Below are 12,210 nucleotides of genomic sequence, written 5' to 3' on the forward strand. Positions count from 1 at the left end.
CGGGTGGTGCCTTGGGGTCACTGCGGTCTCTTTCCGCTGACGACACAAGGCACGTTTTCTTGTTGCTGTGGGCCGCGCCGCCGGCCATTTCGAACACTTTGGCTGCCGCAGAGCTAGGCTCTGCCCCCCCCCCCCCCCCCGAAGAATAAGGATAAACTAGCCCAGGACCTGGAAGCGCGCTGTGGAACCAAAGAAAGGTTTTCCGCCACCTCCGTCGAGAATTCCGCGTCTGCGATCATTCTATTATGGCCAGCAATGCAACTGGGAAACCCAGTGGTGGCAACAAAAGTTTTAACTCGAAGTCCCTTGGTAGCAACCCGCCTTTCCTATCTGGACATGGCAACATGTACACAGATGGAAAACACATGTAGAACACAAACGAACAACTACATTGTCAGTATTTGCGATCCCCGCCCTCCCTCCTATCTCCTGCTCCTGCTTACCAACGCCCAAAATCGTCTCTCTGAACATATCCTCGATTTAAATGGCAAGCAGAAGTCTCGTCTACCCACCAAAATCCTTCCCAAATCCACAACTGCTACCCAACCCCCTACCTGATCTCAGTTCTCCTCAGATCGCCCCACTCAAGAGCACGTCCACGAATCAGCGGCGTGCAAAGAAGGATAGGAAAGACAAACATAAAAAGAGCAGGAATCCCACCCAAACCCAAATCGCCCCACCCCTACCCCTGAGGAGCCCACGGTTCCTGAGCCACCGACAGCACCTGTCTTAGCCCTGGAAGGGAACCAGGAAACTGGGGAGGATTTGGAGGGTTTTGTGCTGGCGAGAAAAACCTTTCGCCAACCGAGACTTCCACCTGCTTGGGGAGTGGAACCCACCCCAAACAGATTTCAGGCTGTGGCGGATGTGTCAGACGAAACAGACGAAACAACAGCACAAAATGAAACACCATACGCCTCCCACCGATCATTGCAGAGTTTCCCAACAACTACGAGGAACTCCACGACTTGATCAAAACACAACTCAAAATATCACTTTACACAACATAGAAAAGTACAACATCATTAAAAAGGCCCTCACAGACAAAAATATACCGTATTACACGTTCCCCACCACCAAGACAAGGAACAAAAACATCGTCATTAGGGACCTCCCCAGATGGCTGTCAGCCCAGGCAGTCAAGACAGACCTGACTGCCCAGGGATTTGTTGTCGAAACCGTCGAGCAGATGGGCAAAATGGGGCAGAGAGTAAGTGGCCATTATTCCAAGTCACTCTGTCCGACATACCACAGAACAGGCGCTAGATAAAAGCTGTTCTGGCAGTCCCTGTCACCACAGAGCTGCTCTGCTGCAAGAACAAGGTGGTGCAGTGCTTCAAGTGTCAGGAACTGGATCACATTGATGCCCACTGCCAGATGCCTTTGCGCTGAACCCCACCACACCAGGACTTGCACAATAAAACACATGGACCCACAGATGAGGTGCGCGCTGTGTGGTAAAAACCACACGGCCGAGTACCAAGGCTGCGAGGTTCACAAAAAACACACGCAGAAGACAAAGGGAGTGAAGGTCGTGCCCCACACACGAAAACAAGACACTGCCACCCCATCAAACCACACAGAGAGACAAAACAGGACAACACACACAGACAAGACTTGGGTAAAACCAATGCCTGACACTCCAAGGGCAACATATGCCGAAGTGGTCTTTCCAGCAAAGAGCCACGAAAACGTCGAGAAATCGACACAAGCCCTGTCACCACAACACCAGAAACACACGCAAGAACGACACTGGGAAAAACACAACAATGACCAGGTCCAGCAAGACAGAGGAACCTCTAGGGAACCCCACACTCAGTCCACACCCTCAGATCAATTCTTAGGCATTATGGTCCAGACCATGGACCTCGTCATGGAAATGATGAAGGAATTCAGGGAGGCCCAGAAGCATAATACTCAGATCCTCGTTGCCCTTCAGGCAAAAGTCCAGCAGCCACTCCCCTCTGTGACTTTCTCAGTAGTTACAAAACCCCATCATGGATAGACGACCAAATATCCAAGGCCTGACAATGTGCATCCTTAACGCAGACGGCATTGTTAAGCAAGAGGTCGAGTTCAGAGAACTCATGAAGAAGTTCTCCATCGACATATGCATTATGGGGGAAACCCACCTAAAACTGGGAATAAAAGCGACAGTTCCCAACTACGTTAGCTACCATAAAGACAGGCCAATCCAAGGTGGAGGAGTGGCCATATACATAAAAAGAGGGATCCCCCACCACCAGGTATTCTTACCAGCTACCAATAAAATCGAGTCAGTGGCCGTGGAAGTAACCACTGCCACCGAACCCCTAACAATTGTTGCAATCTACCGACCCCCGCAAGACGAGATAGACGAGGGAGACATAGCTGCTCTTGGGCAAATTGAAGGCAAACTCATAATAGGGGGGCGGCTTCGATGCCAAACACCCCGATTGAAACTCTAGAGTAACCTGCAGAGCAGGCGCCAAACTGCAACGAATAGCGCGTGACTACCACTTCAAAACATGGGGTCCGGTTGAGCCCACACATTTTCCAAAAAATGGAGGTAGGCCTGATGTGTTAGACAGAAAATTATTTTGAACAATTATTTCATGAGCCCACTCGAAGCGTAAATGGTTGCGAAAGCATACTTGACCTTTTAGCAACAAAAAATCCTGGACAAATAGTGTTGTGACGAGTACAGGGATTAGCGACCACAAGGCAGTTGGCGCTAGGGTGAATACCGTAACACCTACAACCAACAGAAATAAACGCAAAGTATATCTATTTAAAAAAGCTGATAAAAATGCTCTTAAAGCCTTTTTAAGAGACAGTCTTCACTCCTTCCGTTCTGATCATGTAAGTGTAGAAAAGTTGTGGAATTTTTTTCATAGAGATAGTATCAACAGCAATTGAGAGATATATACCACATAAATTAATAAGTGATGGTACTGATCCCACATGGTACACAAAACAGGTCAGATCGTTGTTGCAGAAGCAACGAAAAAAGCATGCCAAATTTAAAAGAACGCAAAATCCCCAAGATTGGCAAAGTTTTACAGAAGTTCGAAATATAGCGCGTACTTCAATGCGAGATGCTTTTAATAATTTCCACAACGAAATTCTGTCTCGAAATCTGGCAGAAAACCCAAAGAGATTCTGGTCATACATAAAGCACTCCAGTGGCAAGGCACAATCAATAACTTCCATGCGTGATAACAACGGTGAAGTCACTGATGACAGTGCCACTAGAGCAGAGTTATTAAACACGGTTTTCCGAAACTCCTTCACCAAAGAAGACGAAGTAAATATTCCTGAATTCCAATCAAGAACAACTGCTAAGATGAGAAACATAGAAGTAGATATCCTCGGTGTAACAAAGCAGCTTAAATCACTTAATAAAGGCAAGGCCTCCAGTCCAGATTGTATACCAGTGAGGTTCCTCTCAGAGTATGCTGATCAAATAGCTCCATATTTAGCAATTACACAGGGTGTTACAAAAAGGTACGGCCAAACTTTCAGGAAACATTCCTCACACACAAAGAAAGGAAATATGTTATGTGGACATGTGTCCGGAAACACTTACTTTCCATGTTAGAGCTCATTTTATTACTTCTCTTCATATCACATTAATCATGGAATGGAAACACACAGCAACAGAACGTACCAGCGTGACTTCAAACACTTTGTTACAGGAAATGTTCAAAATGTCCTCCGTTAGCGAAGATACATGCATCCACCCTCTGTCGCATGGAATCCCTGATGCGCTGATGCAGCCCTGGAGAATGGCGTATTGTATCTCAGCTGTCCACAATACGAGCACGAAGAGTCTCTACATTTGGTACCGAGGTTGCGTAGACAAGAGCTTTCAAATGCCCCCATAAATGAAAGTCAAGAGGGTTGAGGTCAGGAGAGCGTGGAGGCCATGGAATTGGTCCGTCTCTACCAATCCATCAGTCACCAAATCTGTTGTTGAGAAGCGTACGAACACTTCGACTGAAATGTGCAGGAGCTTCATCGTGCATGAACCACATGTTGTGTCGTACTTGTTAAGGCACATGTTCTAGCACCACAGGTAGTGTATCCTGTATGAAATCATGGTATCGTGCTCCATTGAGCGTAGGTGGAAGAACATGGGGCCCAATCAAAACATCACCAACAATGCCTGTCCAAACGTTCACAGCAAATCTGTGTTGATGACGTGATTGCACAGTTGCGTGCGGATTCTCGTCATCCCACACATGTTGATTGTGAAAATTTACAATTTGATCACGTTGGAATGAAGCCTCATCCGTAAAGGGAACATTTGCACTGAAATGAGGATTGACACATTGTTGGATGAACCATTCGCAGAAGTGTACCTGTGGAGGCCAATCAGCTGCTGATAGTGCCTGCACACGCTGTACATGGTATGGAAACAACTGGTTCTCCCATAGCACTCTCCATACAGTGACGTGGTCAACGTTACCTTGTACAGCAGCAACTTCTCTGACATTAGGGTTCTCGTCAACTGCACGAAAAATTGCCTCGTCTGGAATGTTCCGTGCTCCCTAAGACGCCGATCAATTGCTTCGAACGTCTTCCTGTCGGGACACCTTCGTTCTGGAAATCTGTCTCGACACAAACGTACCGCGCCACGGCTATTGCCCCGTGCTAATCCTTACATCAAACGGGCATCTGCCAACTCCGCATTTGTAAACATTGCACTGACTGCAAAACCACGTTCGTGATGAACACTAACCTGTTGATGCTACGTACTGATGTGCTTGATGCTAGTACTGTAGAGCAATGAGTTGCATGTCAACACAAGCACCGAAGTCACCATTACCTTCCTTCAATTGGGCCAACTGGCGGTGAATCGAGGAAGTACAGTACATACTGAAGAAACTAAAATGAGCTCTAACATGGAAATTAAGCGTTTCCGGACACATGTCCACATAACATCTTTTCTTTATTTGTGTGTGAGGAATGTTTCCTGAAAGTTTGGCCGTACCTTTTTGTAACACCCTGTATACAACCACTCGTTCACAGAAAGATACGTACCTAAAGACTGGAAAATTGCTGAAGTCACACCAATACCCAAAAAGGGAAGTAGGAGTAATCCGATGAATTACAGGCTATATCACTAACGTCGATTTTCAGTAGGGTTTTAGAGCATATACTGGATTCAAACATTACGAAGTACCTCGAAGAAAACGATTTATTGACATATTGTCAGCACGGATTCAGAAAATATCGTTCTTGTGAAACACAACTAGCTCTTTATATTCATGAAGTAATAAGTGCTATCGGCAGGGGATGTCAAATTGATTCCATATTTTTAGATTTCCAGAAGGCTTTCGACACAATTCCTCACAAGCGTCTTCTAATCAAACTGTGTGAATGCGGAGTATCGCCTCAGTTGTGCTACTGGATTCGTGATTTCCTGTCAGAAAGGTCACAGTTCGTAGTAATAGACGGAAATTCATCGAGTAAAACAGAAGTAATATCCAGCGTTCCCCAAGGAGGTGTTATAGGTCCTCAACTGTTCCTGATCTATATTAACGACATAGGAGACAATCTGAGTAGCCAACTGTTCCTGATCTATATTAACGACATAGGAGACAATCTGAGTAGCCGTCTTAGATTGTTTGCAGATGATGCTGTCATTAACCGTCTTGTAAAGTCATCAGATGAGCAAAACGACATGGAAAATGATTTAGATAAGATATCTGTATGGTGCGAAAAGTGGCAGTTGACCCTGAATAACGAAAAGTACGAGGTTATTCACATGAGTACTAAAAGAAATCAGCTAAATTTCGATTACGCGATAAGTCACACAAATCTGAGGACTGTAAATTCAGCTAAATACTTAGGGATTACAATTACAAATAACCTAAACTGGAACGATCACATAGATAATATTGTGGGTAGAGCAAACCAAAGACTGCGATTCATTGGCAGAACAATTAGAAGGTGCAACAGGTCTACCAAAGAGACTGCTTACACTACGCTTGTCCGCCCTATTCTAGAGTACTGCTGTGCGGTGTGGGATCCACATCAGGTGGGACTGACGGATGACATCGAGAAAGTGCAAAGAAGGGCAGCTAGTTTTGTATTATCGCGAAATAGGGGAGATAGTGTCACAGACATGATACGTGAATTGGAGTGGCAATCACTTTTAAAAAAAAAAAAAAAGGCGTTTTTCGCTGCGACGGGATCTTCTCATGAAATTTCAATCACCAGTTTTCTCCTCCGATTGCGAAAACATTCTGTTAGCACCCAAATGCATAGGGAGAAATGATCATCACGATAAAATATGGGAAATCAGGGCTTGCAAGGAAAAATTTAAGTGCTCGTTTTTTCAGCATGCCGTTCGAGAGTGGAACGGTAGAGAGACAGCATGAAGGTGGTTCATTGAATACTCTGTCAGGCACTTTATTGTGAATAGCAATCACGTAGATGTAGATGTAGACAGACCTTACTAGGAGGATCGCGGGCTTTGTGGCCGCAAGGACAATCAACAGAATGTCCTCCAACCACAACCCAGTGATTCTAGAGGTCGTTGTGGGAGAATGGGTAGCGCTCCCACGGTACCAGATGTCCTACAAATGTACAGACTGGGAGCAATACCGAGAAACTGTCGCCTCTGATATTACTCGCGCTCCGCCACCTACTGCTGAAACAGTAGAACAAGCGCTACAAGACCTAACAGGAACCATCTTACAGGCAGCAGAAGATGCCACTCCCCCACAAAGGGATGGCCCGCCCCCACAAGTACAGCTTCCGGAACACCTACTAGTCTAAATCCGTCACAAGAACATAGTGGCAAAAGAGTGGAAGATCACCAGAAATAAAGTCACCAGGAGGCTGCTCAATCGTCTACAGAGAGAGCTGAAGGTATCGCTCAATGAGCACAGAAACCAGCAATGGCAAAACCGCCTCACAGCCCTCAAAGTAGACGATCACACACTATGGCAGGCAACCAAACAATTTACGAAGAGACACACTAGGATGCTGCCACTGCATGGTGAGAGGAGTCTGGCCTAGAGCCATGCTGAACAGGCAAACACCCTAGCCGATACCTTTGAGAAGCAGTTTCAAGCGGCTGTACCCCAGGATGACGAACATGAAGAGGTAGTCTGTCGTCGACTAGCTGTCTTACTCAATGCTGAGGAGGACCCAGAGGACTAACCCACACTTTTCGCCCCCAAATACGTGGCAAAAGTAATGACGTCCCTCCCTACAAAAAAGGCGCCAGGACACGACAGTGTCACCAACCAACTAGTTAAAAACCTCCCGCCCTTGGCCATCGAACACCTGTCGAAAGTCTTCAATGAGATTACTCGTACCCACGAGTTCCCAGCATAATGGAAACACGAGGAAGTGGTCGCGATATACAAACCAGGGAAAGACCCTTTATTCCTGCAGCGCTACAGGCTGATTAGCCTCTTGCCAACTCTCAGCAAGATCTGTGAGCCCCTCCTGCTTATTCCCATACGAGACCACATCACCAACGAGCGGCTTTTGCCGTATTTCCAATTCGGATTCCGACAGAAGCACTCCGCCCCACAATAGATCATGAGGCTAGTGGAAGCAGTCACAGAGGGCTTTAACCACAGAGGCTACTGCGGGTTAGTGCTACTTGATGTAGCCAAAGCTTTCGACTCAGTATGGTGTAAAGGGCTACTGCACAAGTTATACACACAAGAGTTCCCTGGGAGCATTGTTAGTTTCATCCAAAGCTATCCCACGAATAGAGCCTTCTCTGTCAAGGTAGAAACAGCCACCTCCACCAAAAGGGGTATTCGTGCTGGGGTGCCACAGGGATCGGTCCTGGGGCCTGTTTTGTACAGTCTGTACACTGCGGACACTCCAGCGGCCCCCCAGATGCACACTGCATAGTATGCTGACGATACCGCCTTTTACATTCGTAATGTGAATAAGGACCTGGTCATTCGTAGGCTACAAATGGTTTTAGATAACACAGAAACCTGGGCCCATCGCTGGTACATGACCATCAACTTTGAAAAGACACAGGCTATGCTGATCACCCAGAGACACAGGAGACATGGACTCTCTCAACCCCCCCCCCCCCCGCCCCTCCCCTTCACCTGCAGCTACATGGATCCCGAGTCCCCTGGCATAGATCTGCCAAGTATCTCAGCGTAACCTTGGATTCGAGACTAACATGGAAAACCCATATCGATGAGATCCACACGAAGGTCTGCGCCAGAATGTCCATCCTATACCCAGTCCTCAATGCAACCAGCTCTCTTCCCTCCTCTGTAAGACTAAATGTCTATCAGGCCCTCATATGGCCAGTAACAGAGTATGCTGCCCTGTCTGGGGATACACAGCAAAGCAGAACCTGGACAAACTCCAGAGGCTGCAGTACCGCACCTTCAGGAGGGCACTGCACCTACCCATGGGATTCCCCACAGACGACCTGCACGCCGCTGCCAAATTCCCACTCCTCAATGAAAGATTCCAGGATCTGGAAAGGGCTTTCTACGAGAGCTCCACGCCTTAGGTTGGTATGGCATATCCCACGATAAGCACAAACGCCCCATGACGATCTTCCATGATTAAGTCGATGAGGAAAATCCCAAAAATCTCCAGAGCCTAACACCAATCCTTAATCCTTAAAGTACCAAACATCTCATAAACCTCAGGCAAGTACTAGACACCACCAGTGCACCAACACAACACACAGACAGCCAAAACAGTCAAAGACAATCACACACTCACAACACACATTGTGTAGTAAAAGCCAGCAGGCTACAAACTCCTCTATACACTTCCCCAAGGAGGGGAAAGTAAAAGGTGAGAGAGAGAGCATCCTGACACTTCGCCTTAAGATGATGGATACGCAGTCCATTGAAACATTGCGACTAGAAGACGACGCCACTCGGCTGATAACCCGTAGAGATTTCATAGTGGAAATACGCTGGGAAAGCCTGAAATTGCATACTGTAACAGCTGTTTTCCAGGCGCCATGTTTAACTGGTCTATCAAATCCGCTTCAGACCTTAAAGCTGGGTTCAAACATGGAAAAAAGCGTCGCCACAGCTAGGGGCATACTGCATTTACATGTGTGAACTCCCAGTTTTTTGTGGCGAAACTTATGAGACGCAACTTTTATCACTTCACAAAAAATTGAGCTTGGTTGTACTTTGTTGCACCACTTTCCAACCACCAATGTTACCTGCTGGTAGGATTTCGAAACACGAATATTCTGTTGCAATTATCGTGCAGTAATTGCTGCTGTACTCCATTCGATTTAGTGTGTTCTTATTTTAATGGTCGGCAGGTACACTTTCGAAGCTTCCACAACTACAAGAACAGCAACCTATGTCTGATTTTTTGCACCAGTGTATGTGTGTGTGCAAGCTAATGACATATCCCAGGAATGAATAAATAAATAAACTTAATATATGTTACCAAAAAAGCTAGTAGTATAAACTTTGTAATTTGTGAGACCAAGCATTGTATAAATCGTAAATTGTATGTAGGAAATAGCTCCAGAGTGTGATGTGGCAGCTGTTAAACTAAAAATTAGCTATTCGAAATTCCTATATCAACGAATACAATAAGATTCTAAAATCTTGTGATGTTTCGTTTAATACTTTGCTGTTGCAGACAGTATTTTCGTCTCGGAGTGCTATTTCTTTTATAAATGCTTTTGTTGCCCCTGAGTCATCCCTGTGCGAAATCTATTTTCGGATCTGACATTTGGGTTTGGTCTTCCTTGTATTTAACTATTGTCACAGCTCTAAGGCTCTAACCTGTACCATAACATTCGTATCCGCCCATACGATTTTAATTCACGCCATATCGAAAGCTTTGTAACTACGTAGAGTTTGTGGCGTCCTGTGTGAAAGGTAGCTGACGATGCCACTACAGCAAGGCACAAGCTGTGGCGCCACATTAGATGCACGTGTAAACCCGGATAAGGCCCAACTTAAGAGACGTAACTTTTGTCATGTCAAACAAAGTTAAACGTGCTTGTACTTTGTCGCGCTACTTCCCTTCCACCTCTGCTCCCTGGTGTCAGTATTTCGAAGCACGGGCATTCGGTTGCAGATGTCATGGAGTAATCGTTGCTGTACGTTATTTGATTTCAGTGTGTGTTCATTTTATTACTGAAAATTTATTTTCGGAGCTAGCATTTGGGTTTCGCCTTCTTTTTATTTAACTTTTGTTGCAGTTCTAAGTCCATAACCGTGTGTGAACCCGACTGCCGTTTTCACTCACACAACAAATGTGGTGCCACGGTTTGTGCCTTTCAGTAGTGGCCTCGTGAGCTAACGTTTACACAAGACGCCACAAATTCTACGTAGTTACACAACTTTCAATATGGCGTAAACCGAAATCATGTGGGCGAATACGAATGTGCAGGTTATTGCTTTAGAGCTGTGACAAAAGTTAAATACATGGAAGACGAAACCTACATGTTGGATCCGAAAACAGATTTCGCGCAGAGATAAATTGGGGGTCACAAACACATTTACAAAAGAAATAACACTCGGCGACAAAAATGCTATCTGCATCGGCAAACTACCCAAGAGTTGGCAATTTGGCATCTTCTGCAGACATGCCACTCTTCCAAGATATTAGAATCTTATTGTATTCATTGATTAAAGCCGGGTTCACACACGCAACGAAAGTATCACCACAAGTCAAGTCATTCTGAAGTGGCGCTGTGAGCTACCGTTCACACAGGACGCCACAAATTCTTCATAATTGCGCAGTTTGCAAAATGGCGTCACCTGTCACAGCTAATTAAACGGCTGTACATATTACTAATTAAGATGTTTTGGAAACATTATAAATGTAAAATATTACTTACCAAAGTGTTCCTCGTGTCTCTTGTCTCAACTAAATGTTTTAAGAACCGATCTGCAGCTTCAAACCAAGCAAGGCTGGGTTTATGAATACCGTCTGTAGACACACCACTCTTAAGTGATTTCAGTACTTTTTCATGTTCATTCATGTAAGCATTTCGAATGCTTCGAATTTTTAATTTTGTTGTAGCAACATCAATTCCAGGTACATATTCACACATACTGTTTAGTAAACAGTATGCAGCATCTCTCAAATTTCTGTCTTTGTATGATTCGCTTTTGTGGTTCCTGCTATATAGCTAGAGAAGGCCGAAATGCACGCGTTTAACTCAAGTGGCTGGAGTGAGGTCTGAAACAGGATACGGAATGAATGCTATAAAGAAAAGTACGTAGCTGCTGGAATACTTAACTTTAATCCATCATTTGTATACAACATTCTTGATGATACAAGTGAGACTCTCTCTAGAAATGGTTAATGGCGCCTTGCTAGGTTGTAGCCATGGACTTAGCTGAAGGCTATTCTAACTATCTCTCGGCAAATGAGAGAAAGGCTTCGTCAGTGTAGTCGCTAGCAAAGTCGTCGTACAACTGGGGCGAGTGCTAGTACGTCTCTCAAGACCTGCCGTGTGGTGGCGCTCGGTCTGCGATCACTGACAGTGGCGACACGCGGGTCCGACATGTACTAATGGACCGCGGCCGATTTAAAGCTACCACCTAGCAAGTGTGGTGTCTGGCGGTGACACCACAGTTCCAAAGGCATTCTCGTTCTTGATACACCTCCAAGAATCTCATAATTGCCGCTGTTGACCACTTTTTCGACATATTAACAGCAAACGCACAAACAAAAGCACTATCTGCGAACGAATATGCACTAGAAAGGTTTGAATCCAGCCGCGAGGTAGCAATCGAATGACGTTATTCGATTGTGGAGAAGGCAAAATGGCGCAACAAAGTAGAACCAAGTTCAACTTTTTGCGGCGTGACAAAAGTTGCGCTCCTTAAGTGGCGCCACCGAAAACTAGGAGTTCACACATGCAACTACAAAGCAACTGCAGTTCGCCATTAGCAGTGGCGATACTTTTGTTGCCTGTGTGAACCCGGCTTCAGGCATCCTGAACAACTTAACATGTGAAGAGGAGAGCGAAAAACACTTTTAGAAGGTCGGTTTTCAGCTTTCGGAAGATGTGTCGAGTGCGAACGTAGTGAATATTCGATATGGCACCCACCACGTAATGTGGTATAATTGTAACAATACCTGTCTCTAGGGCCGTTTTAAGTGTTTCGCCTTTCAGGTTTTAAACTATACTACATTTTATATAACTATATTTTCTGTTCTGTCAACATTCTTTACATGGCGAAAGAGGTATCGAGTGCTAACCGCCAACCGGGCTTGCTAGTGCTA

Source organism: Schistocerca cancellata, chromosome 7 (genome assembly GCF_023864275.1).
Source record: "Schistocerca cancellata isolate TAMUIC-IGC-003103 chromosome 7, iqSchCanc2.1, whole genome shotgun sequence".
Taxonomy (NCBI): Eukaryota; Metazoa; Arthropoda; class Insecta; order Orthoptera; family Acrididae; genus Schistocerca; species Schistocerca cancellata.